Source organism: Paroedura picta, chromosome 2 (genome assembly GCF_049243985.1).
Source record: "Paroedura picta isolate Pp20150507F chromosome 2, Ppicta_v3.0, whole genome shotgun sequence".
Taxonomy (NCBI): Eukaryota; Metazoa; Chordata; class Lepidosauria; order Squamata; family Gekkonidae; genus Paroedura; species Paroedura picta.
Genome location: NC_135370.1, coordinates 155,088,143 through 155,115,564, shown reverse-complemented (window position 1 = coordinate 155,115,564; position 27,422 = coordinate 155,088,143). Strand labels below are relative to the sequence as shown.

At 43.7% G+C, this 27,422-nt stretch overlaps 1 long non-coding RNA gene across 1 annotated transcript in view; it reads right to left on the bottom strand.

Moving 5' to 3' along the window:
* Positions 1–3,699: 3,699 nt before the first annotated feature.
* LOC143828829 (uncharacterized) overlaps positions 3,700–27,422 on the bottom strand; it is a 33,246-nt gene continuing 9,523 nt past the window's right edge. Inside the window, exons 2-3 of the long non-coding RNA XR_013227912.1 lie at positions 4,567–4,711; positions 3,700–4,140 (exon numbers count right to left, since the gene is read on the bottom strand). This is a non-coding gene — a long non-coding RNA (uncharacterized LOC143828829). The remainder of the gene's footprint in view (positions 4,141–4,566; positions 4,712–27,422) is intronic.

The following is a 27,422-nucleotide window of genomic DNA, read 5'->3' as shown; positions in this document are numbered from 1 at the left end:
AAGACATGTTCCTGCCTTTGTCCTAATCCCTTTATTGCAACTATCTGTTCAAAGGGTGTAAATGAAACAGATTTCCCCACATCTAGCACAGGAATGCTGTGCCATCTTGGCACTTTTTCAATACCTGATCAGTACTGTGAGGGATTCCTGAATAATGTTTCTTCATATCTGTAACTTCTATTAAATCGTCAAGGAAAATTACTGTGAAACAGTCCTTGTTCCTCTTGTTAAAAAGACCAAGAACATATGAGGAGAACAACATCAATGTGCATTGCCCATGGGTATGGCATCCTTAGGGGGCACTACAGGAATGGGAAGGCGACTGTAAGCCGCTTTGAGCCTCCTTCAGGTAGGGAAAAGTGGCATATAAGAACTAACTCTTCTTCTTCTTCTACAGCCAATCCTGCCATCCTGCTAATCCTGTTTGCTACTTCCCACCGGATCTTTAAGCAACACTTTCCTGGGAAGTGGATAATTAAGGCTTCTAGCTGTTTTGTTCTTGCCTTGGGAGCATCGGTTGTGACAGTAAAAGGCTGGCTGAAATGCAATTCTCTCTGTGTTGGGCTTACAGGCTGTAGTATCTTCTGAGATGTGGTAGCTGGATGGTAGCTCACCTATCTTGTTTCAGATCACCCTTTGGTCTAGCTCCGTAGCTGGCCCACAGGAGACTCTGGTTACCTCAACAACTGGGATCTTCCAACTGATGTCAAACACTTGCTGATGAAGAACATGAATAAATTAGGACACTGCATCCAATACAGAAGAATAAGATCTAAGTGAGGCCCCTCCCAATGGCACAGGGCCTCTGCACAAAAAGAGTTCTCCATTCACTTCCATGGAAGAACCAACTCTCATACACCTATCTCCATCCCATAATGCATTTATTCCATGCAAATGACTGACCTCCACTCATACCAATAAAAATGAATAGACTGATAGGATGATTGTGCTGCAACAGGGGCAAGACTGCAACCAGGATGACCCTTTGCACTGCTATAAAGGTAAAGGTATCCCCTGTGCAAGCACCGAGTCATGTCTGACCCTTGGGGTGACGCCCTCCAGCGTTTTCATGGGGTGGTTTGCCAGTGCCTTCCCCAGTCATTACCGTTTACCCCCCAGCAAGCTGGGGACTCATTTTACCAACCTTGGAAGGATGGAAGGCTGAGTCAACCTTGAGCCGGCTGCTGGGATTGAACTCCCAGCCTCATGGACAGACAGCTTCAAACAGCAAGAGGCTCTTTGCACTGCTATACATCCAGTATTTTAGCAGAAGCATTTGGTGAGCAGACTCCCAGGAACCAAACCATAGGAGGGGACATCCGAATCTGCACCAGGAAGCTGAAGCTGCACCAGGAAAACTCCTGATAAGAATCCTTCTGCCAATGGAAATGATCCATGAGATCCAACTCAGTATATACCCGATAACCAAACCTTTACAAGTATAGGATGGTCTAAGCTGGTTCATTTCTGTAAGGGTGTTGTTGTTTTTTAAAGACAGACTACAAACAATAAAGAGAGCCAGCTTGCTGTAGTGGTTAGGAGCATGGACCTCTAATCTGGCAAGCCGGGTTTGATTTTGTGCTCCCCCACATGCAACAAGCTGTGTCACCTTGGGCTTGCCAGAGTGCTGATAAAGCTGTTATTCAGGGCTCTCTCAGACTCACCTGCCTCACAGGGTGTCTGTTGTGGGGAGAGGAAAAGAAAGGCAAATGTAAGCTGCTTTGAGACTCCTTTGGGTAGGGAAAGGCAGCATATAAGAACCAACTCTTCTTCTTCTAAATGAGCTCAGTGAGATTGAAATGTCAAACAGAAATGAGCTTCTATGTTTAGCCTGTATTTTCCACAATGGTACTACAGCTCAGAACTCCAGCCTTTGCATTTGTTATGTAAACTAGGGAAGAGCACGAACTGGAACATTATGGTTCAGAGTGTTTCTGAACTTAATTACTGAACCAAACTGAATCCATAGGGCTGAAACAAATCAGCCACTTTGGGCTGGTCTGTTTTGCTTTTCCCTGCTTAGAAGTGTGTGCGTGTGTGTGTGTGTGTGGGGGGGGGAGGTTCCACCTGTCAACTTTTAGATTTAAATGGCTGTCAGCCATTTCAGCCATCCATTTCACTTCTCCCTACATGGCAGGGGGGTGGGGGAGAGAAATAAATGATTTAAATGGTCCAAATATCTAAATGGGACAAAAGCTCAGGAAAAGTGGGAGGGGGCGTTTCCCTTGAAGTCCACATGTGGTCCTTCGACTAATTGGAGGTGGGCCCCGAAGGACGCCTTCTCCCCCTCCCCCCACGGCCCTTTACTTCATCCCCCCCAGCCCTTTACAACACACTTCATTGTTGTGGCGTGTCTTATTTTGAAGGGATAAACATTAACATAGTGATCGGAGAGCGCTAGGGCAGTGGTTGACAGTAGAGGAGTAAACTACCCCCCTCCCACCGGGCTTCAGTAAAAGGCATTGAGTGGTCTCCGGTGAGTGGTCCCCGGCGTGGTCCCCGGTGATAAAAAGGTTGGGGACCACTGCGTTAGAGGGTACAAGCCAGGCCAAATTCATGATGAATTTTGACTTGTGAACCTGCTCGTACCCATTCTTATAGTCAGCTACCTGATTATGGGTTATGATGTGTTTTCAAATGGCTTAACGGCATCTCTTGATATTGTAAACGTGCCATCTACTAGGTTTTTAGCAATAGCCTTCAGTTTACTTCATTTTTATTTCTGCCAGAGGTTCAAATATTCAGACAAATCCTCAGTGTATATTACATCAAGATCTGAATAAATTGGAAATAATTCCCCTGGAACCATTCAGTCACCTGGGGTGAACAGTATGTGCCATAATCTAGGAGAAAATCCCAGTTTCTTCTGAGTTATAAGGTGTAGAGAAAAATGACTGAACAATGTTAGGCAGACAAATGGCTTCTTCAGACAAAGCTGTCTAAAGTGTTTCATTCTTGTCCTTAATGCAGAATATAGTTGGGTTTTTAAGGATTTTTTGAAGTTGTAAAACAATAGATTTTACAAATGTGGGCAAAACTAGCCCTCTAGCTGTATCATACATTTTATATGTATTATAAGGAAGCTTTTGGGATACCTGTATCCAGCAGTGTACAGCAATTATTCATAGTTTCCCATGAATCATAAGATGCTGTTTAAGTTATGAAATATATGTGTTTTTCTTCTGGTTGGTCTGCCATGCACATGCTGTCAACATCCCAGAAAACAGCACCAAAAATAGTTTCTAAGGGGGGAGAACATCAGGTGGAAGAAAAAATAATACACTGATGCCACTAAAGCCCTGACTTCTAAGTTTTAATCTATGTATCTCTATGATTCATAATGCTTATCTTCATCACAGAATTGAGCAATTTGATACTTACTAGTATAGAATCATAGAATCATAGAGTTGGAAGGGGCCATAAAGGCCATCTAGTCCAACCCCCTGCTCAACGCAGGATCAGCCCTAAGCATCCTAAAGCATCCAAGAAAAGTGTGTATCCAACCTTTGCTTGAAGACTGCCAGTGGGAGTTCTTCTGGGAACTCATTCCACCAGGTATCCAAGGCCCATTTTTACAAATCGATTTTGAAAGGGGTGGCAGTCAAGATGGTTCCCTCAGACCAATGTTTGGAGGACAGGAGGGCGCCCAGCTCTCCCCCTGGCTGTTTGGAGGCTGGGAAATTAGCCTCCTCATCTAGTCTAGGTAGACAATATGTCAAAAAGGCCATGAATGGCAGACTAATCCTCAACTGCTTTTTGAGTATTAAAAATATATTAAGCAAGCACTATTGAAATATTGTACTTTAGGTTTCACTCAAAGCTTCCTTTACTGAATATTAGCAACCAATGCTTTAAATGAAGTTCGAGAGGAACGAATTTCTAAGAGGCAATTGGATTCCCCACCCTCTTGTTAACCTGAGTATAATTGGAAAGCAGAATAATATTCCTCCATCTTTTGTTTATGCTTATGTTTTCTTCCCCTTTATATAAGAGAAGCAATTCAGGAAGTAATTTTTTTACATCTCATTTCAGCTTAAAGTGAAGGAGAAGCAAAGTAATATCGGATATTAGCCTGTGGTGAGCACAATGGAAGGTGGTTTTCTTTTCTTTTTTCTTCCGCGAATGAGTTTTGCATTCAGGCTGAAAAAAAGGAAGCAGGCTTGGTTACCTTTTCAGATCTTTTATTTATGATGTTGTTTCAAAAGGTGAAAGATTCACTGCTCTGGTTATATGATCTCTAAATATCACATATCTAAATATGTTTGACTTCCTAATTAGGTGTAAGAAAAAGCCAGAGGTGCCTAATGGATTTGGCACTCTGCAGAAACCCTATACCTTTCTCAGCTAAAGAATAAGATTTTTGTATTTGAACAACATCTTTCCTTTTTGTCACCTCAGCTTTTGACACCCCTTCCCCCCCTCCCACCCCCGGCACATTACATCACACAACCTGTATTGAGATTCCACAGGGGAATAATCAAAGCAAAGAGAAGCTGGTACAATATATCCAAAAGTCACAAAGAGATTCTATGGGCCCTTTCTAATGTTACCTTAGCTGTGTCTCACCTTTCTACTCTGTTGTGGTATTCCACAGATCACATGGCAGAAGTCGATGACATGGCTTGGAGTTGTGCTGGCTCCGGAGAGAGGCCAAGTCGATGTGGGAAACAGCTGAGTTGCTGGGTTCTTTCTTGTTATATGAGGGCTTCAGCTGATATAGAAACACAAGGCAATGAAATGATCCAAATCAATAAGCAGCCTTTTGAGGTTCCCTCTTTTGAGAGAACCTCTGAAAACTGTTTGCTTACGGACACTTAAGCAACTGCTGCTTAAGGATACTGAGATCGGAGAGGCTGAGAACAGAGGAATGAAAAATTTAGCACTTTAAAATTTAGCACTTTAAAGAGGGATGATTCAAATTTCCCATCCTAGTTGTTTTCATCTAAAAACCCCTCTAGCTTCATGTGATCTGACGAGTTCAGGCTCACCTGGGCCATTCATGTCAAGGCATAGTATAATATACATATTTTTTATTTCTTTAATATTTGTATTTATATACCACCTGGTCAGCCAGCTCAAAGCAATTCACAACAGTTAAAATACCCCCTTCCCTTCCCTTCCCCCTTCCCTTCCCTTCCCTACTTCCTTCTAACTTGGTAGACCACATCCACTACCAACACCTCTTGGTGGAGTATTTCAGAGGAGGGACCTAATCGATGTTCCAACAATCTGCCGCAATCAAATGCCTGGTAGAAGAACTCCATATTACAAGCCCAGCAAAATTGTGACAGCTCTGAGAGGGCCCTTAGCTCATCCAAGAGCTCATTCCACCAGGCTGGGGCCAGTACTGAAAAGGCCCTGGCCCTGGTCAAGGCCAGGCATACTTCTTGTGGGCCAGGGATAACCAACCTGTTTAAATTCACAGAGTATAATGCTCTACATGGGGCATAAGAAGTTAAATGCTCCTTTAGGTATGCTGGACCCAGACCATGGATGGCCTTGAAGGTCAAATCTAAAACCTTAAACTTGATCTAAAACACAACTGGCAACCAATGCAGCTGCTGCAGCACTGGCTGGATATCTGTTCTCTGTGGTGTTCTAGTGAGAACCCCTGCAGCTGCATTTTGTACCAGCTGCACTTTCCAGGGCAGAGTCTGCACTTACTTTGATTATTCCATTGTCAATCCTGTTGAATTCAGATCGCTTTGAACTCAATTCTTCCTCTCCCCCCCCATTGAAACAGGAAAGTCTTCTGCACATGGTTAGGGTAGTTCAGAAGGGGGGAGGAAGCCAAGCCTCTTTCTTTCTTTTCTTGAAGGGGGGGGGGGGAAGGAGCCAAGCAGGGAGCCTCTTTCTTTTCTTGGAGGGAAGGGGAGAGGATCGAAAAAGGCAGAGGAGGGAGGAAAAATCCAGGACCGACAGAAATTGAGAGAAATTAGGGGCTTCTCCTTTAAGGCAAGCATGTCACATGACCATGTGTAGCCTATCAGAGGTTCTCTACCATGGAGCTTTCTTTCCCAAATGGATATTCAGGATTAAAAGCAGTCTGAGATACCGCACAATAAAGGTAGGGTAACACCGGATCAATCCTTCTTGCTGCAGAAGAAATTTTAAATCGGCCAAAATCCAAACGGAAATTGCATTCTATGTAGAGGGCAGGGACTGAATCGATCTGGGGTTGGAATAAAAGCTCCGTGCAGTTTACACCCAGGTCAAGGATAAGGTGAGGCCCACATAGAGTGAGTTACAGAAATCTAGTCTGGATGTGACCATCACATGGATCACTGTGGCTAGATGTTCTGGGGACAGATAGGGTATTAGTAGTCTTACTTGGTGCAGATGGAAGAACAACTTCATAACTTGAGCCTCCATGGAAAGGGAAGCATCAAAGGTCACGCCTAAATTCTTGGCTGAGGATGCAATCTCCAGTTGCACCCCATCCAGGCAAGGAAGTTTCCTGATCTGAACCTTTCCTACTCACACTTAGGACCTCCATTTTGGAAGGGTTCAGTTTCAGATGGCTTTGCTTGAGCCAGGCCATCACTTCTTCCAAGCGACTGGCAAATGTATTCATGGGGAGGAGCTGGACCGTCCATCCACTAGGAGATAAAGCTGGGAATCATATGCATATTGGCGACAGCCCAACCCATAATTCTGGACCAGCTGGGCTAGGGGGCACAGGTAGATATTAAATAGCATGGACCACCCCTTGAGGGACTCCACACAAAATTTGGAAACTGTGTGATTGCTCATCTCCCACTGTTACCCTCTGTGTGTGGTTCCAGAGAAAAGAGACCAACCATTGCAAGACATATTCTGGCCCCAGCAAGGTAGAGGGCTAACAACTCATGGTCAATGACATCAAATGCCAGCAACAGGTCTAAAACATGAAGAACATGGATCTGCCTCCCATCGGGACTACCAGCACTGTCTCCACCCTGTGGCCAGATCAAAAGCCAGACTGGAATAGGTAAAGCACCAGTGTTTCCTTCAAGTATGCCAGAAGCTGATTCACAGCTGCTGAGAGATGAAAAGAGAATATATATTGGTTATAAAACACAATACAATATATTTTTATGTAATTTCATTTAATAGCAAAGAATGGAGAATCAAATAGGTGATAAAATATATACTACTATTTGTATATATTTCACCAACTATTACCATTCTCTGACTTCATTATTTAGACAAGCCTTTCTCAACTTTTTACCATTGAGAAACCCCTGAAACATTCTTCAGGCTTCAAGGAACCCCAGATGTGGTGTGACTGTGCAGAATATGTTTGGGAAATATAGCTATATAACCCAATTGGTGCCCCTCTTTCATTCAGCTATTCGCTACAGCCACAATATGAGTGAAGCTGTTGAGGTGATGCATGGGGGAGAGATTGTCCATCTAGCAGAGCAGAGAGATGTTTGGTAGAAAGGACCAACTCTTAAGAAACAGTTCAAAATTAAATTAAATCTAGAAGAGAAACTTGGATTATCCCCCCCCCCCCTTGTATACTTGATGTCGTTTATCCGAAATCATTGCTGGCTTCCCCTTTCTTGGTTTTGGTCAAAAACTCCTCTGCAAACAGAATTGCAGTTTATCCAGTCTTCCTCTGTCTCTATGGCCATTTAGATTGATGAGGATGTACTGGCTTTACAACAGATCTTCCCGCTAGCTGGGGCAACTTTAACTCCTGTGGGTTGAAAAGAAATGATAACGCTGGTTATCATTTAATAGCAACATTTTCAAAGTCCCTGAGATTTTTCTCGAGCCATTAGAAAAGATTTTGATTTCTAAGCACTGCCCATCCAGATCCAGATCTGTACACCGCCCGTGGCGCCGCGGGCGCCACGGACTAAATAAAACAGTAAGGGGTTCTGGGGCGGGATGTGTCCGGGATGAGGAAGGGTCCGGATTGGACCCTTCCTCATGACAGACAACCGGAGGGACCAAACGGCAGGCGCGAAGCGCCTGCCGATTGGTCCCTCCGATTCCCAGCCCCAGCAACTGCGAGCCGCGCTCAGCGCGGCTCGCAGTTGCTCCCGGCCTGACGTGGTGAGAGGCGCGAAGCGTCTCTCACCGCGTCAGGCCGGCCCCAAGGAAGCCCCCGCCGCAAACACAACACAAGACTCCAGCCGCCGAGAAGCTGCAGAAAAAAAAAAACACCCCCGGAGGAGCCTTTCGCCGCTAGCGCGACGAGAGGCAGCAGAAAAAAAAACCCCTGTAGGAGCTCCAAGCCGCCGCGCCGACGAGAGGCAGCAGAAAAAAAAACCCCTGTAGGAGCTCCAAGCCGCCGCGCCGACGAGAGCTAGCAGAAAAAAAAAACCCTGCAGGAGCCTTTCACAGCTCCAAGCAGCAGAAAAAAAACCCCGGAAGGAGCCTTTCACAGCTCCAAGCAGCAGAAAAAAAAACCCTGTAGGAGCCTTTCACAGATCCAAGCAGCAGAAAACAAAACCCTGAAGGAGCCTTTCCCAGCTCCAAGCAGCAGGAAAAAAAACCCCTGTAGGAGCTCCAAGCCGGCACGCCCACGAGAGCTAGCAGAAAAAAAAAACCCTGCAGGAGCCTTTCACAGATCCAAGCAGCAGAAAACAAAACCCTGAAGGAGCCTTTCCCAGCTCCAAGCAGCAGCTCCCTGTAGGAGCTCCAAGCCGGCACGCCCACGAGAGCTAGCAGAAAAAAAAAACCCTGCAGGAGCCTTCCACAGATCCAAGCAGCAGAAAAAAAAAACCCTGTAGGAGCCTTTCGCAGATCCAAGCAGCAGAAAACAAAACCCTGAAGGAGCCTTTCCCAGCTCCAAGCAGCAGGAAAAAAACCCCTGTAGGAGCTCCAAGCCGGCATGCCCACGAGAGCTAGCAGGAAAAAAAAACCCTGCAGGAGCCTTTCACAGATCCAAGCAGCAGAAAAAAAACCCCGGAAGGAGCCTTTCACAGATCCAAGCAGCAGAAAACAAAACCCTGTAGGAGCCTTTCCCAGCTCCAAGCAGCAGAAAACAAAAAAACCCTGTCGGAGCCTTTCGCAGCTCCACGCAGCAGAAAAAAAACCACCTCCTGGTGTCCCCTGGGTCCTAGCGCCCATTGCATTCCTGGTTGCAATGGGCTTTCTTGCTAGTAGCTTCATAAATGCCTATTTTCCAGAGTTATTCACTACCAGGAACGATCGGAAAGAAACATATGTGCCGTCAGCCGTGCAGAATACCTAATGATGGAGCAGCCTCCGAAGCGTCCTGAAGGAGTTCTTCAGGTGTTGCTAACATACCCCCAACATAACATGCTCAGATGTTGTTTTAATAATGCAGGAGAACAACAAGCACAAGGTAGGAAATAAACTCTTATTTTAGACATTCATCCCAAACTGCAAAAGATCATAAAAAGGGAGTGGAGAGGATCCAGTGCCATAGGGCTGGACTAAATCAATAGGAGCATGTCTTATAGCTTGCTGGATAAAAATGGGGATTTCAGACTATTACACTTTCCATTACCACAACCATGATTCTTTCACTTATAAAACCAAACAACAACAAAATCCTCTAAGTACTTCCCATGCATCCCAAGGAGAACTTATTAAATATAGTCCAGGCAGCCTGAGGTAGACTGGCTTAAATGGAAGCACTATCTACCCTAGCTTGCAGCACAATACTTAAAACATTCCTATCATACTGATAGATTTCTACTTGTACTAGTTCTGGCCAATACAATATTTGGTTGGGGCTATGGCTCGATGACAGGTTATTGGTTTTGCATGCAGAAGAGTCCATGTTCCATCCCTGGCCTCTCCCCAACATATTTTCCCTGCCTTTCATTTTATCATCACAATGACCATGAGAGGTAGGTCGAAGTGTGACTGTTCAAAGTCACCTAGCAAGTTCCATGGCAGTGTAGATGTGAACCTGGGACTCAGAGATCCTAGTTCAACACTTGAAATATGTTCCATGTTAGAGTTATTTATGCAGGAGTACTTCTACAACTTAAAAAATGGCACTAGATTACAGTTATAGCAAGATACCACTTGTAATTGAAGGTGTAGTAGATTGTCTGAATACCCAGTTTTCATTTTAAAAACAATTCTCGAATGCTTTGGTTACAACAATATACCTTTCCCCTTATATATCTGCAAGGGGAAAAGGCTAGAGACTAGGTGCGGAAAAGGTCACACAAAGCTTTTCTCTGAACAAATTATTCAACTTTGCTACCAGGATACAGCTACCACTCAGTTATAATACCTCAGGAATTATACCTCTAGAAAATATGAACTTTCCTACCCAACTCAGCAAAGCAGGTATGAGAAAAGCAGGTATGAGATCAGAGAAAAGCCAGAAAATCTGCTAGAGATGTTTGAATGTATCACAATGCTGTGGAGAAGCTGGAGGTAGGTGCACTTTCCCAAAAGCATCAAATTTGGGGCAGAAAATGTAATTTGTAAGTAGATGGTCCCATACTGGTAGGGTAAGGTGACAAGATTTTAACATTGGTAAAGCGAGACACCATTGATCGGGGGGGGGGCGTTCTTGATTAAAAATTTGGTCTATAAGGAGCAACAAAAATTTATATATATATATATATATATATATATATAATTTCAACATAAGTACAATTTGCCAGGTGCCCCCAGATGTCCCTCCAAAAGTGGGACAATTTGCTCACCTTATGGTAGGGAAAACAGAAGTTCTGTTAATGGTCAATCCTTGACGATAAAAAAATCCAAAATCGAATTCCAATTGACTTACAGTAGGGAGAAATAACTGGCTAGACTCAAGAACACTATAGAGCATATCAGCTTTAGCGTACTAGTTTGTGTAAATAAATGAAAGAACTCTCTCTAAATTGTAGAAGACATGTGAATATTTTAAATAAACACACACATTTAATGCTGTTAAGGAGATGGAAAGGTTATGTGCCAAAAAATAAAGAATATGAACTATTCACAGTACAAAAGCTATGTGGTATTTAATTCTTTCATTTTTTGGAATTGAGACATATGTTGCCTCATGGTAATTTATACCAACTTGTCAAAGGCATCTTTTCTTCCTACTGATTCTCCAAGAGAAACAGCTTTTAAGAAAACCTTTCTTTGTTCTTCTACCTCATTAGGGTGTGTTGTAAATGGCCAAATGAAATTCAAAACACTTTGTTTTAGCTTACAGCATAGAGGGTTCTGGGTTTCATTAATGGAAGAGTGAGGAGAACTGAATGCTCAAAAAAGAGAAGAAAATGAATGACACAGCTATGCTAGGACTGAGTCAGTTTAGACTAACTGTGAGGTACTTGGATGTTTCCCCTTCTCAACCTTCCCTGCATGTAGAAAATAAGTATGTTAGACAAAAGGTTAAGGGTCAAATTAGATGAGACATTGGTTTATTTGCTGTGAAATGTTTTTACAGTTTTCTTTGTATTGCTAAAAAGCAGCAGTGGGGAGGGGAAAACAATTCAGACTGCCGTGTTAAAGCTAAGTGTTTCCTGTGCACCCTTTTCCTGATTTCAAAAGCATGCAGGAGCTGCTAATTGCCCTGCCAGACAAAAAATATGAACACTCTAACTGGAGACTTAATAGTTCCAGGGGACTATTTGAGAACAGGGAACTGTATGTTGGAGGAAGTATTAATCCCTTCTCTCCCTGTGCCATAGTTTCAATCTGAACTGGGGACTTCAATTTGGAGTCTTCCAAGTGTCTCATTTAATATGGACAACAAGAGCCTACAAGCCGTTTTTAATTTTCAAAGTTTGTGGAGTTTTTATCCATCATGAGCAGTATGCTATACAATCCTCCTCTTGCAGTCTGAACTGGTACTGTTCATAAAGAACCACATCAAATTTATTTATTTAAGATTGCATTTTGTCTGTCTGCAAGCCTTTAAATTGGCTCTCACAATGAAAGGACATTGAGTACATTCCAGAGGTAATTATTTAACAATACAAATCCAATATCAAGAGGGTTCACCCTCTCTTTGCCAGAGTCCCTTTGTGTTTACTCCCCCTTTCCTTGTACAGAAGCTCATCCCTTCTTGTTTGTATTTGTGCCCCCTGCTTTGGGATCAGTCCTTTTAATCTTGAATGCCACTGACACTAGACTGTGATAGGCATACTGAACATTTGTTGTGCTGGACTTGCAAAATTATATCCCCTTGCTTTGATATCTTGTGACTCTGTTTTGATATCAATCCTTTTAAGCTTACAATTCCAATGCCAGTGGCTTTTGCTGGGCATTCTGTAACTGGCTGTACTGGGCTTGCAACACACCTTTGCTTGGATTTCTTGTGACTTTGCTTTGAGAAGTCCTTTTAAGATTCAGTGCCATGGTGTCAATTGGTTCTGCAGGGCAGTCTGTACACTAAACTGGTTGTTATGGGCTTTTAAAAATGCCCCCTGCATGGCAGAGAATATCTAGTTTGGCATCAGTCCTCTTTTGCTGACATTGCTACAGTAGTACTTGGTTCTGCTGGGCACTCTTTGATTGCCCTAGTACTGCTGGGCAGTCTGTACATTGTCATTGCTACAATGGCATGGAGTTTTCTGGGCAGCATTACATTACGCAGGTTTTGCTGGGTTTGCACCCCTCCTTGTTTGGAGTTTGATTTGGTACTAGACAACAGTACTGCCATTGCCACAATGACACCAGATTCTGCAGGGCACTCTTTGATTGCACTAGTACTGCTGGGCAGTCTGTACATTGATCTGATTCTTCTGGACTTGCAAAAATGCCCCCAGTCACTTCTGTGCCTACTGTAGAGATTGTCTAGCTTGACCTTAGTTCAGTTGGGTTTGCAGTGCTACAGTGACATTTGTTCTGCTGAACCTGTAAAAGTGTCCCTATTTCTATGCATAGATTCTCTGAGACTTTGATTCTTTTCTGCTGGGCTTCTATTGCCTGTGCTTTTTTGCTATTTTCCCTCCTCCACTTGAAACAATAGATGATGGGGGCACCTTCTTGTGGGGCTGTAACTCAGATTCCATATATCTGATACTCACCAAGCATGGAGACCAGGTAGAGGACAACCAGCCAGTTACCCCTGTGAGTTTGATGACTCTAGCAAGCCACAGGACCATTCTACCACATCACAAACCTCACAAAATGAATCAGTTTGTTATGCTCTTAAAAGTTCATAATGGTTCACAGTTCATGAACTTGGCATACCACAAACCATCATGAGTCACATGTTCCTAATTTGTGCCTATCTCTAGTACTGAGATAATGTATGTGATGTTGTAGTGCCCTTGGGGATCAGCAAGCTGTCATACCTGGGGTTTATGGAGTCTTGGAAGCACCAACTCAGTCATTGTTTCTTACACAGATTGCTTTATTCACTAATCCAAATACATGAATGTGTATTTAACTCCACCCACTTTAGGGTAACTGCATTACATGTGGGCCACAATACATATGCCTCCCCCTTCCTTCTATTTTCCCCATTTGTCTCTCTTTTTAAAATATGTACTACTGCTCCTTGGTGCAGTGGTTAGGAGCACCGACTTCTAATCTGGTGAGCTGTGTTTGATTCCCCACTCTTCCTCCACATGCAGCCAACTGGGTGACCTTGGGCTTGCCACAGCACTGATAAAGCGGTTTCAACCGTGGAACAGCCTCTCAGCCTCATCTACCTCACAAGGTGTCTGTTGTGGGGAGAGGAAAGGGAAGATGTAAGCCGCTTTGAGCCTCCTGGTAGAGAAAAGTAGCATATAAGAACCAACTCCTCCTCCTCTCCTGTGTTATTTCCCTAAAGCCTCTCCCTCAATTTACCCTACCTCCATTTTTATAGCCCCAGCTTCACACTTGTCCTTGAGCAGAGGTCTGCTCTTTAGGTAGTCCCTGATTTTCACAGCCATGCACCAGGATCCACAGAGAGACTTTGAGGAAAAAAACAGTAAAAAACTAAGATAAAATTATTGTGCTATACTTACTCCTAAAATGGAACAATGGACAATTTCTTTAGAAGGATTTATAATTAATGAAGCTACAATAGAAAGTATTTAATTACTGAGGGAAATGAATGTTGAAGACTTTAGCAGTAATATTCTCACTAATGATTTATGATTTCTCTTTCACAGAAAATGGACCCAGATAAAAACTGAAGGAGTCGATAGCATTCCGGTGGGGAAAAGTTGTATAAAAAAGATCTTATATTGTCAATTGTATCCAGATGAGCTCAGTTTCCTTGCCAGTGAGAGATTTTTCAAAGGGTAAAGTAATGACAGCTGAATTTTGGTTTTATGTGGCTGTTAGCGCATGATATAATAACATGCCTCACTCTCCCTCTGTTATGAAACCGTGCATGGTTTACCACAGTACAGTGGGGTTTGCTAAAGGAGACCAAGTAACCATCAGCCATGTTGTCAGCAAATACTGACATGCCATTAGAATAAAGTATATCTGGAATGTGTTTATACAAGAACGGTTCTTTCCATGTAACCAGCACGAGAGCTGTTCTTACAGGATGCTAGGCTGTGCCAGCATGATCGGTGTTAAGAAAGAAAAAGAAGAAGAGTTGGGTTTTTATTTCGCATTTCTCTACCAGAAGAAGTCTCAAGGCAGGTTACAATCGCCTTCCCTTCCTCTCCCCACAAGGGTCACCTTGTGAATAGGTGGGGCTGAGGGAGTTCTGAGAGAACTGTGACTAACCAAGGATCATCCAGCAGGCATCAGATGGAGGAGTTAGGAATCAAACTCAATTCTCCAGACTAGAGTCTGCTACTCTTAACCAATATGCATTGCTGGCTGACTATACCATACTGCCCTTAACCATGCCACTCTTAACTACTACACCATGCTGGAAAAAGAATATTCATTATTCTTTAACAATATGGGAGCAACTGAAACATATTTTTGTGTTATAGCTAACCAGAAGATCATGTATTTAGGTAAACACCAAGTAGCACAGTTACCCAATCATAACACTGGCTAGTTCATAGAAGTCTATACTAGCTAGTTCATAGAAGTCTTCACAAAACACATTTGTATAGCCAGGAAGCCTTAAGCTAGCAGTAGTAGCTACTGGCTCTGGCACATGCTACTGTCAACCAGATCATTCAAGATTTTTCTCTACAATGCCATTCATTCATTTTCAGCCCTGCCTTTCCTCTTGACTCAAGGTGGTTGACATTTGCAGCTCCTTGGGGATTCTTCTTCCTACACTACAGGGAAACAAGGAAATGACTTGCATCATTGGAAAAACAGCCACAGTGCCAAAGTGTGATGCTTGGTGGTTCTGATGTTGTTCTCTGGCTTGACTGTGATCCTAAAGATGTAACACATGCCCCAAAGGAGTGGATCTTTCTTTTTTCATAGACAGCCAAGGGACAATCCATACATCCACAGTCATGGCAACTGAGAGCTTTGGGCACACATGCAGAGCTGCATCCTCTTTTATTCATAATGTATAGTTGTGAGAATGATTACAATTTGGATTTAAGAGATCTAAGTGGCACCCCAGATAATTCAAAGACTGATTTCTCCTGAAATCAAAATTGCAAATAGAATGGCTTAGATCAGTGGTCCCCAACCTTTTTATCACCGGGGACCGGTCAACGCTTGACAATTTTACTGAGGCCCGGGGGGGGGGTAGTCTTTTGCCGAGGGACGTTGCTGCCGCCTGAGCCCCTTCTCCACTTGCTTTCCTGCCGGCACACCTGACTTCGCGCTGCTCGCTGGGAGGCGCTGCCAGCAGCAGCTGCACAGTGCCATGCCAAGGGGGAGTCCCAGCCATGGTGGCCGCTGGAGAGCACCAAAGTTGAGCTGGCAGCAGAGTGGCAGGGCAGCCCCCGAGACAGCAGCCATGGAGGAGGATGAGGAGAAGCCACGGCCCGGTACCAACTGATCCACAGACGGGGACCGGTCCCCAGACCTGATCCACAGACGGGGACCGGTCCCCGGACCAGGAGTTGGGGACCACTGACTTAGATGATTCAGACTGACAGAGTTCTTCTTCAAGCAGAAATAAGCAAAGTCCAATATGAAGAAAGCATCTAAACTCCTTCAAATTCTAGGATGAAAACAGATATAGAATTTAATGGTTAATCGCCCACTGCAGATTCTTCATTCATCCTTTGAGTTCAACCATCTATTTAATGTATGTGCCTCGTTTTAATGCCCCCCCCCGCCCCGGCAATGACAACTATTTTTTAAATGACAAAACTAAACTGGGAGCAGGAATGATTATGCATTCCAGTGATGTCCCAGATGCTAACTCATCACCCTCGATCTCAGTCCCCCAGCTTTCCCCTCATTCAAACAGCCTGCTATAAACCCGCAGAACGATTTGTTTTCTCTGAACTTACCATAGAACAATAGATGTTTGTTCTGAGGACAAAAACAGCACTCTCAACCCACCTTCCTCCATAAAAATCTGTTCCTGTTCCTAGCCATATTTCTATATGCCTTATGCTTAATCCTGAATTAAGATACCCATAAGAAATGCCGAAAGGTGGAAGTTTTATGTTTAGCTTTAGAAATGTACATGTGGCAAGGAGAAAGGACTATATCACTCTTTGCCTTTTGTAACACTGATCCGAATAGCAGATAAAGAACCTCATCTCACAAAGATGTAGACATGTTTATATCCTTACCATACAATATATGCTTCAGTTCCATTTTCTCGCCTGTGTTGTTTTCTAGTAATATTCCAGTAACCAGCAGTTAAATCCTAAACAGAGTTGCATCGTTCTAAGTCCACTGAAATCAATGGGTTTAGAAGGCTATAACTGTATTTAGGGCTATAAAACAAAATCAGAGTCCAGTGACACCTTTAAGACCAACAAAGATTTATTCAAGGCGTGAGTTTCGAGTGCAAGCACTGTTTCTCAGACCGCACTGCATGTCTCATTGTCTAGGAAAGGAACTGCATTAAGGATCTTAGATCTACAACAAAATATGGCTGCCAACTATAATGAGCACGCAGAAGAAAAAAGGAAATCACGAGGCACAGTGATATAGTAGTCTTCTCTATGTTTATTGGTGAAAAGGATATAACATAAAGTCATAAAGAGTCAACCAAAACGGGATTCTAGGTTAAGTGACCCGCTTTCTGTTTTATCTTCGTCAGTGGTTGCTCTTCCAATATACTGTCATAGTAGTAGTCGTAGTATCACATTGGCAGAATGCTCATAATCGTCTGGGGATTTCATAAAGTGCCCTTTGTGACAGACCCTTTGAAATTCCTAGTTATGCTGTTCTCAGAGAGAGGAATCATTGGTTCCATGGGGGCACCATTTTGGAAAACTCATTGGAATGCAAGAGGAGCAGAGAGAGGAGGTTAATATCCATTCTGCTAATGGAAGCCATCAACAGTAAAGGACCTTGGTATTTTACTCAAAAGCAAGACAGAAGACATCTAATGATATGGACGTTTTAGCTTTCCTTTCCATTGAGGTCCAAATGCTTATATCTAAACGTGATACTTGGAAGATAGTATGCTGTGGTTGATTAAAGAGAAATTGGCTTTGTTCACTATATTGCTGGTTCCCTGTCACCAACTGAACATTTTCAGTCTTTGTAAGGTCTACTTAAGGAACCATTTGTGGTCCCTACATATCCTGTCCTTTCCCATCACGGGATAAACAAGCATATAACAGTCACAAATTAAAAGACGCTTGCTCCTGGGGAGGAAAGCTATGGCAAATCTAGACAGCATCCTAAAAAGCAGAGTCATCATCCTGCCATTGTCTAGTCAGGGCTATGGTCTTCCCTGTTGCAATGTATGGCTGTGAAAGTTGGAACATAAGGAAGGCCAAGCATCAAAGAATTGAGGCTTTTGAACTCTGGTGCTGGAGAAGACTCTTGCGAGTCCCTTGGACTGCAAGGCGAATAAACCGGTCAGTCGTAGAGTAGATCAGCCCTGACTGCTCCTTAGAAGGCCAGATCTTGAAGATGAAACTCAAATATTTTGGCCACCTCCTGAGAAGGAAGGACTCCCTGGAGAAGAGCCTAATGCTGTGAGTTATTGAGGGCAAAAGAAGAAGGGGACGACATAGAATGAGGTGGCTGGATGGAGACACTGAAGCAGTCGGTGCAAACTTAAATGGACTTTGAGGAATGGTAGATGACAGGAAGGCCTGGAGGATCATTGTCCATGGGGTCGTGATGGGTTGGACATGACTTCACACCTAACAACAACAACAGTCACAAATGTCTTGGTGGGTTTTGCATCAATGCTGGTGAAGAAGTCATTATTCTTCAGTCAGTACGAGCCTGCAGTCCAACAAAAAACCGTGAGTGTGCAAGACTTTTTTGTCCAGGAGCACCTTAAAGACCAACAAGATCTCTAGAGTATAAACTTTTAAGAGAGTTTCATCCAGTAATTCATGAAATCAGTCATTCATAGTATCAGGCTGTTGATCCTAACAAATTAATAGTGACTTGAAACTATTCTTCCCAAAAATTGTCTTCTGCTGAATCAATGCATTATTATCATTAGATAATACAGAGAACTGCTCCAATCCTTTGAAGTACAACTTCTGAAACAACTTTGTGAAAGTCAATTAATATGATCTTCTTTCTTTTTAGACTTGGTCAAGCTGGAGGAGATAAGTGGGGCACTAGATCAAATGAACTCTACTCAGTGGCTTCCTAAAGCCTTTGAAGAGCGGACTTAAAGGAGAAGGTGAGAAGGGAAAATGAAGACAGTCAGACAAACAAAATGCTTCCCAGATGATTCCCAAAAATGATTGCAGGCATCAGGTCAATGGTGTTGTGAGAAGGAGCATGAGGACCGTAAAGAAGACTGATAGCTACATGGGCCTAAATGAGAAACAGGCTGAGATAAAATAAAAATATGCATGTGTAAGTGAAGGAGCTCTCTCTTTAATGTTAAGAGCCAGAACAAGGTTCTCCATTAACATATTTTATGGGTTGAAGGTGAATGAGAGACAAAAACAGGCAGTGAGAGAGAGAATGCTCCGTGTCCAGTTACAGATCACATCTCTCTGAGAGAATGCCAGGCAGGCTTAAAAAGCAAACCTCTTTCTGAAGTACTGAGTGATAACTGAAGCTACTCCTTATATCTTTTGTATAATCACCAGAGAGAAGTGTAGAGTACCAGGAAATGTCCTGTCCATTTGTGTTAACCTAAAGATTTGAGTCAGTGCTGGTTTTTTGTATGGCCATATATATGTCCTGTAACTGTTTCTATTGAGGATGAATGAGTTGATTTTTTTCTTCACTGTAGCTGATATGGGGGAGACTTAGAATTTCATATCCCTGTTCTTTCAGCCCCCAAATCTTCATTTCTTTTTGTGTCTTTTCTGTGTGAGTCTAACTACTGATTATTTTTTTCACACCATTTTCTATATTCCTATCAAACATTCACCATAAAACACATGAACTTTCAAATGTTACTGGTCCATCCATCCATCCATTTTTATTATAGAAGATATACTCACCATGTAAACTGTCTATAGACCACCGTCTATAGTGGTACTAGCTAGACTGTCCTAATCAGATTTGGGAAATCCAAGTTTGAATCCCCATTTTGTCATGGAAGCTTGCTGGGTGACCTGGGACCAGTTGCCCACTTTCAGCCTATCCCACAGGGCTGTTGCGAGAATACAATGGGTGGGAGAAGAACAATAAAAAATACTTCAGGCCCTGCTGGGGTTTCTCAAAGCCTGGAGAATGTTTCAGGGGGTTCTCAATGATAAATAAGTTGAGAAAGGCTTGTAGAGTATAATGTTACTCAAATATTAGTGATGAATTGTGCAGATATGCCCAGGCCAGTCAAGTAGCTGAGACTGGGAGTTGACTGGGGAAGGTAGTTGAATTAAATACTGAATTTAATGCCAAATTAGAGTTAGTATGGAGAAGTGATTGTTTAATGGAGAGCTTCTTCCAGAATTTGAGTCTGGCCTGGGCTACAACTGGACTGCAACTCCAGCTCCTGACATACTGGATCCCTCCTTCTTTCATATGATTTCTTTGCAGACTAGGACAGGTATAATTTTGCTCTCATTCTGCCACTCTTTAACCACTACACCACACTGAATCTTAAGACTGAGAAGGAAGCAGGGAGAGGAGGATGTCAAAACCATCATTTATGCTTTTGCCATGTGGTCAGCACCCACGATGGTCACAATCCAGGCATGTGTCTTAGCATCCATTGCATTCCTGGGTGCACTGGTCTTTGCCTCTAGTATAACTATATATTCCAATTGTTAGTTATTCATGGAAATATGAATAATCAGAACTAGGTAAATGAACACCAGGATTTCATTCTCCCCCCCCCCCCATCAATCTGGAAGTTGTTATGCAAAGGACGGTGACAACTCTTCTCAATCATTACCCGAACAATAGCAGTGAAATTGCATCCACAGCAGTCAGTTGAACTTGTTGTTAACTGATTGTTGCAACTGATGATTTATGCTCTTTAATCTAGCACACTATTTTAAACAAACCTGAACTCCATCAAGGGGGCTTGATTTGAAAAGACTCAGCTGCCAAGAAAAAGAGTGGCACCAGCGCAGCTTCTGAGCTGACATGGACTACTTTCTGGATTTAGTTATTTCCAATTGCTAAAAGCACCAGCTTGAAAAGAAGTGCTGCATAGACAGCTGCTGCATTACTACAACTGTTTTGCCCTTTCCTCCACACATAGTCCTGCCATGTTCATTTGCACAAAGAAGTTTGAGACCTGAACTTGTCAACTGGTGAAGAAATGCCATTTTGGACTTACCAAAGGAAAGCACAAGCATTATGACATGATCTCTATCACTAAACATTATAAAGTTGAAGTTGTGGGCAGGCAACTCACTTCCTAACTGATTGGTTCTCGGGTTGTGCTGCCAGTAGGGAGATACCATTCTGACAGTGAGAGCCAATCAGTTCAAATTGCACTCTGCCAATTGGGGCCAAGCAGTGCAAATTGCAATCTGCCAATAAGGGCCAATCAGAGCAAATTGCATGCAGACAACTCAATCCTGATCTGATTGGCCCTCCCTGGGGGTGTGCAGCCAATGGGGAGAGAACAGCCTGCAAATGAGGGCCAATCATGGGGCTCATCTGAATTCTTCCTCTTCCTGCTCCTTGCTGGGTGGAAGAGGTGCTGGCCTCTCCGAAAGGCTCTGCTACTGGTATGTTACTCCATTCACAGCCTCTTCCTACATTTCATCTCCCCCAGGCAAGGGAGGGAAGCCAGCTGCTTCCTTTGCCTCCTATACTGATCTTAAGTTTCACCTTTCTGTTGGAAGAAAGCACAGAAGAGCTGTAAGGGAGGCAGAGATGATCAATATTTCAAAAACAGAATGCCAAGGGACAGACAGAATGTAATGAATGTCTTAACTCAGTCCAGTGAGTCAAGAGTTCCTTCAGGCAGTCCAAGGGCATCAGCAGAAGGAGCAGGTCACAAGTTGTGTCCACAATGCAGACACCCCCTCAAGTTAATATAGGCTGTCAGCAGCCTCTCAGTCTTGTTAATATGGTATGTTGCCTTTTAGACTGGAGCTCTTCCAGCACATAGCTGGCATTGCTTAATTGGTTCAGGTAAGCCAGGTGAGCTGACAATGCAGGGCCCTGCAACTGGAGGATGGGCAGAGAAACGAGGAGCTACTACAACAACATTGGAATCTAGACCCTGGTTTCTCTGCAGCTCCATTCCCTCTTGCTGGTCAGAACTCTCTACCTGTTGAAAATCTGGCTGGGCTAAGCTCTCATCCAGTTGAGGCTTGGGTGAAGCTGGGAGCTCCTCACAAAACTTTTTCTCCAAGGAGTCCTCCCTAACAGAATTTGGGCTCACAATACCTCCCCATGGCCCTGCAGCTGGCCATCAGAGTGCTCTTTGCTTTACCCCTCCCTCTGTCTCCTCAGATGGGCTGATGGGATCCAGAAGCCTTCCCCAACCAGCATGGTCCTTGGGAGATATGGGGGGATAGGAAGGAGGCAGCCCCCTATCCAGACTGTCCTTTGGGAGATATGGAGGGTGGAAGGTAGGCATCTCCCCCATGGCTATCCCTATTCGGCCTGGCCAAGCCTATGGGAGATGTGGGGTGGGTGGGAAGAAGGCAACTCACCCCCTATGGTCTTCCTAGAGCAGCCTAGCATTTGGGAGAGGTGGAGGAAGGGGCAGGAAGAAGGCAGCCCTCCGGTAGCCCAGCCTTTTGGAGATATGTGGAAAGGTGGCAGCCCACCCCTCCACGGCCTGCCCAGCTGGCTTTTGGAAGATGTGGGGTTGGATGGGAAGGTGGGGACAGTGGTGACATATATAGACACTGTTGCATGGGAGTAGGGGTAGGAGGGCCAGTGCCCTTCCAAAGCAGCTGTTTTCTTCAGGAGTATTCATGCCTCCCTTCCTTCCCTCCCCCTTCTGTCTCTTTCTCTCTCTTTTTCTTTCTCTGTCTCTTTCTCTCTCTCTTATCCTCCAGAATTTTTCCAGGCCACTACCTGGAATTTGGCAGCCCAGCTGGCTGCATATGGAGGTGGAGTCAGGAATCAAACGTGGTTCTTGAGATTAAAGTCTGCTACTCTTGAACCACTTCTGGATCTCAAGACTAAGCGAGGAGCAGGAAGAGGAGGAGGACAAGAACCCAGGAAGGTCAGAGTGCAGGCATATGTGTTAGTGCCTGTTGTATTCCTCGGTGCACCGGGTTTTGCCCCTACTACAACAATTAAACATGTGGTGAAAAGTTATTATGCCACATATAATGGACAAAAAGTGGTGTGTGGCACAGAATCTATGTAGCATCTTAAGAAACATTTTGACCACCCACGGGGATGCATGGAAGAGCACACGATTACAGAATAAGTGAAACCACTTATTATAAGAATCAGGCAAACAGGTCACCCACAGCATCATTTCTAAATGAGAAGACAGCCCTTCCTATCTACATATTATGCAGAATCAGGCACCACAGAGCTTTGGCAGGTGAGTCCCCCAAATTGTGTGGGAGGGTTCCCAACACAACTCACATTGCCTGTTTGTAAAGGTAGGCCCTCACTATTCTCCTTAATATGCACTTCCCTGAAGCATCCCAACCAGGAGCCTAAAAAGTCATATTGAAAATTTGTGTTTTGGCAAAACCGAGAGCCTTAAGAAGGCTCTGAAGATGGTACTTTCTGTTGGTAGTGTGCACATTACTTCCAAAAAGCTGACCTTAGTGGCATGTGGTCAATCTTGTGCCACTAACGTCCTTTCTCAGTCAGTGGAAGGGGTACAGATGATGGAAGAGGGAGGAGGGGACAACTGCATCTCCCTTTCATGCAGATCTCATCACACATGTGGCTATTCATCCTTGTGAGAATCACAACCTCGAGAATCAATCTCCTAGGATCAGAAAGGAGTACTGGAGCAGTGGAAGCAGCAAACATGGGTTTCTATCTAGCCTTCCAAAGATGGATCATTAGATCCAAGTCTCAGAGAGCAGCAGCAGCAGCAGCTAATAGCAGCCCTAACTTCCCAGAGGTGGTGTGCCCGAGAGGGCAGTATATAAATCCATAATTAACTAAATAAATAAAATTTTGTGCCATGGGATACACCAAAAGAAAGTGGGAGCAGTGCACTGTTGCCTAGGTGACACACTGATTCTCAAAAGGTATGGGGAAAAAAGTTAGACTTGCACGAAGAACACAAAAAAAAAAGCTATTTAGAATCAATTTAGACTGCTCAGTCAGAAATAGACTTTTTAAACAAGCATTCTCTAGTGATGATTGTCACTCAAGAGCCCATAAAGAAGTTGGAGTGCCAGAGAACATCAGTAAGGCAGAGTCAGCATAAAGAAGGAGAAAAACATCTCCCATAAATGTCACCTCTTCAGATCTACTGTCCCATTTACCTTAGAGTATATAACTGTGTCCAAGTGTTGTTATGTGTACGCTATCAAACAGCCCTCCTCCCTTAGTGGAAACGTATCTGCCGCAAGTATTATCAGAACAAATACACTTTCCAGAAATAGGGTTTACTTTTCTCTGATATGTGATTTACTGCTAGGATAATGTCATGGTGTTACATCTATTGTCATTTTTGAAGCCTCCAGAAAACCCCTTGATGGTGCAGCAGGAAAAACAGTGGCCACAGAGGGCTGATGGAAGGGGAAATCATGTTGATGCTGGCAGGACTTTTAAAAACAAGCACTTCTCCTTCCTGATGGCATTCTAATTTTCTTGGGCTGTGTTCTTTCCAAAAAGATTTTGGTAAACCAGGCTGGAGAAAGACCAGGTTAGGATAGGAATTCTTCTACAGTGGATGATTAGAGAGTCATGTGGATGCATCTCAATGCAATGCATTAACTGGGAAGCCAAGGTAGAGAAAAACATCCATGCAGAGACAGATGTTGTCACAGAAGTCCAGTAGTAGCTATGAGAAATTCGGAGAGGGACAGATGAGTCCAGGTCACAAGCCCTGTTCATATGATATAGTGAACACATGTGCATCTGTTTGTGAGAAACAGCCGATGTGCATTCACTTTACAAATAAAACCATGGGTGGCTCAGTACCTGAATCAATGTGTGATTAGAATCATGCATTCAGCTGTATATACACTGAACGTAACATGAACATTACTTTATGCATGTATAAACTGGGGAAATTGGGCAGATGTGATATGCAGTTTCTGTTTGCCTGAATTAAATGGAATATCTAATATGTGGATAATATGGATATTATTAATGTCCTGTTTTCCTTATTCCATGTTTGGTCTTTAGAAGTGGAGTTCAGAATTCAGAGGAATAGGCCTGGTGCAGTTTCCCATATAGAAATAGCTTTAGTTGAGCATCCTTTATCTGAAAAAAAAGTTCCATTGACTTCTTAAAACAGGATATGTGCTCTCCTTACGCTATACTGTAAACATGATAACCAGATCTCAGATTTCAGCAGATTTCCAGCACCCCATTGCCTTTTCCTACCACCACTTAGTGGTGTGGCAGGAGAAAACGGAGGAAATATGCAGCCATCAGCATCAATGGAGACATGAGAGACATTTCCCATCACCAGCAATGCCCCCTCCTCAACTGGGTTACTGCCCGGCTAGTACTATTGTTAATATTTTAGTATCAGTCGGCTGCTTAGTAAAATTTGGGAAGTGGTCGTTGACTAGCATTCCCCGCAATACCCTACAGAGCCTATGACTGATTGATACTAAAATATTAACAATAGTACTATAAAGAAAGGTGATAGGATTTTGCCAGCTTTGATACTACAAACTGTTTTTGGAGGATTGGACGTTTCAACCACTGATGAAGCCAATGAAAACGGAATTGATCTCGAAGCCGTTATGGTTGTTCCTTCTGGTATATAAAAGATGTAAAAGAAATCGTAACTACTGAAAAAGGCAACAAAAGTCAACATGGGCATATTTTTTCCTATAGGTAGTTGAAGAAAAAAATGTAGTAAATATAACAGGAATAAATGTACAGCCTATTTGGAACTCATCTAGAAGGTGTTTTCTGTGTGGAAAAGTCCCATAAGTAGAGATAATCCATTACCATGTCAAATACAGACTTAGCCTTTAAGGAATTACTTCATAAACTTAATTAAACACATTAATCCTTTAAACGATAAATTAATGCTGCAAGTGATTGGTGCGGCCATGAGATTTAAACCATAAATTTTACTAAGCAGGTGTACTCGATCTTATCTGCTTTGATTCCCTTTTGTGGCCACTCAAACAACCATTACAGAGGCAGAAACCAAAAGTATCAAGGAAGAGCAAATATAGAGCAAAAATCTCTACAAAAACAATGTAAGGGAAATGAGCTCTCTTAAGGAGGTCAGGACAGTGTGGAGGCTAATATGAGAGGTCTGACCCTTAAGAATATTAGTGTGGGACAATGTAAAACTAAAAGCGTGGCCGCAAATAACCACAGCCGCCAAATGATGATGCAGGGGGTAGGCTGGCAAGGTGTGACACTTGCCAGTGTAGCGGGTATACCGGGTGGACACACATGTTGGAGGTGGCAGGGGCAGAACTTTTGGCACCTATTTAAGTTGCTACATGTACGGGCCTGGCCTTTCTGCTGCCAGTCACCACCAGGACAGCTTCCCTACCCTCCCATCCTATTTATATGGTTACTGGGTTTTTTGTTAACATTTCCATCACAGAAGTTTAAGGGGGCACGAGAAAAACAGCCCATGGTTTCAGGGCTTCAGTGTGAGTTCTGGAGCCCTGAGGGAGGGGGTCTCCATAAGAGACTGGCTTGTGTGAGCATGGCCTACCCAGCTGGGTAGCCCAGGGGGCTCTGAGCCAGGTGGCTGGGTGACCTAATGAGGCAGGTGCCTGTCAGCCACCTGTCAAACCACTTCCCAGGGAGATGGGCTGGGATGGAAACAGGTTCCAGGGCACCCCCAGGGCCAAGAATAAGCAGCCATATGGCTGACGGGGGCTCTAATTCTTGTGCCAGGCCAACCCTCCGGCTGGAGGCTGTGTAACAATACAGCTGTGGCCTTGTTACTGTCAACTGGACTTGTGTCTTGCTTTCCCACAGGCCCACCTGCCAATCAACACACATTCTAGTTTTGTCCTCAATAGTTTTTGTTCACATGGAGGAGATAAACAGATAATACTTATGTTTATCTTTAAATTACCAATATCTAGTATTCAGGGTGCAGTAGAATGGCACCCTGGCTTGCTAGAGACACCAAGTGCACAGGGATCCCTGGTTGAAACTTCTCTCTCTGTCATCCAAGCTTGGTGAGGATTGGAATTATGGCGTACAAGTCTCTCCTAAGAAGTTGCTCCCAGGAAAAGGCCTGCCATTTCCCTGGAGTGCACATTCCTGGGGACACCACCTTTGGAGGCCTGTACATTTTATCCTGTAAATCCAATTTTATCCTGTAAATCCAATCATCATCAAACATGGACAAGTAGAACAGAGTCAACTAGACATCCCCTGCAAACTTGGTGTCTCTAACTTGCATAGAATCTGTTTGAGTACCAGAATCACAGATCAAGTATGGCCCAACCCCACATAGGTTCTCCTACCATTTGATAAATAAAATCATTGGCCAGACAGGTCAGAAAGTTGCATGATTCTGAATGCTTGGTAGAGTTTGATTCCCAGCAGGGAAATTGGAGTCACCCATAATTGCAAAGTAAAAGCTTTTGTAGGCAAGCATATATGATTTAGCAGATATTACAGAGACATGATGGAATGATTCCCATGTCTGGGATGCTGTAGTGGGATGCTGTAGTGTAGTGTTCAGAAAATCTATAAAAGGTTGAAGAGGAGGTGAAGTGGCACTGTATGTGAGGAGAGGACTTGCCTGGCAACACATGCTAGAGGAGCAGAATCATAGAGTTGGAAGGGGCCATACAGGCCATCTAGTCCAACCCCCTGCTCAATGCAGGATTAGCCCTAAGCATCCTAAAGCATCCAAGAAAAGTGTGTATCCAACCTTTGCTTAAAGACTGCCAGTGAGGGGGAGCTCACCACCTCCTTAGGCAGCCTATTCCACTGCTGAACTACTCTGACTGTGAAAAACTTTTTCCTGATATCTAGCCTATATCGTTGTACTTGAAGTTTAAACC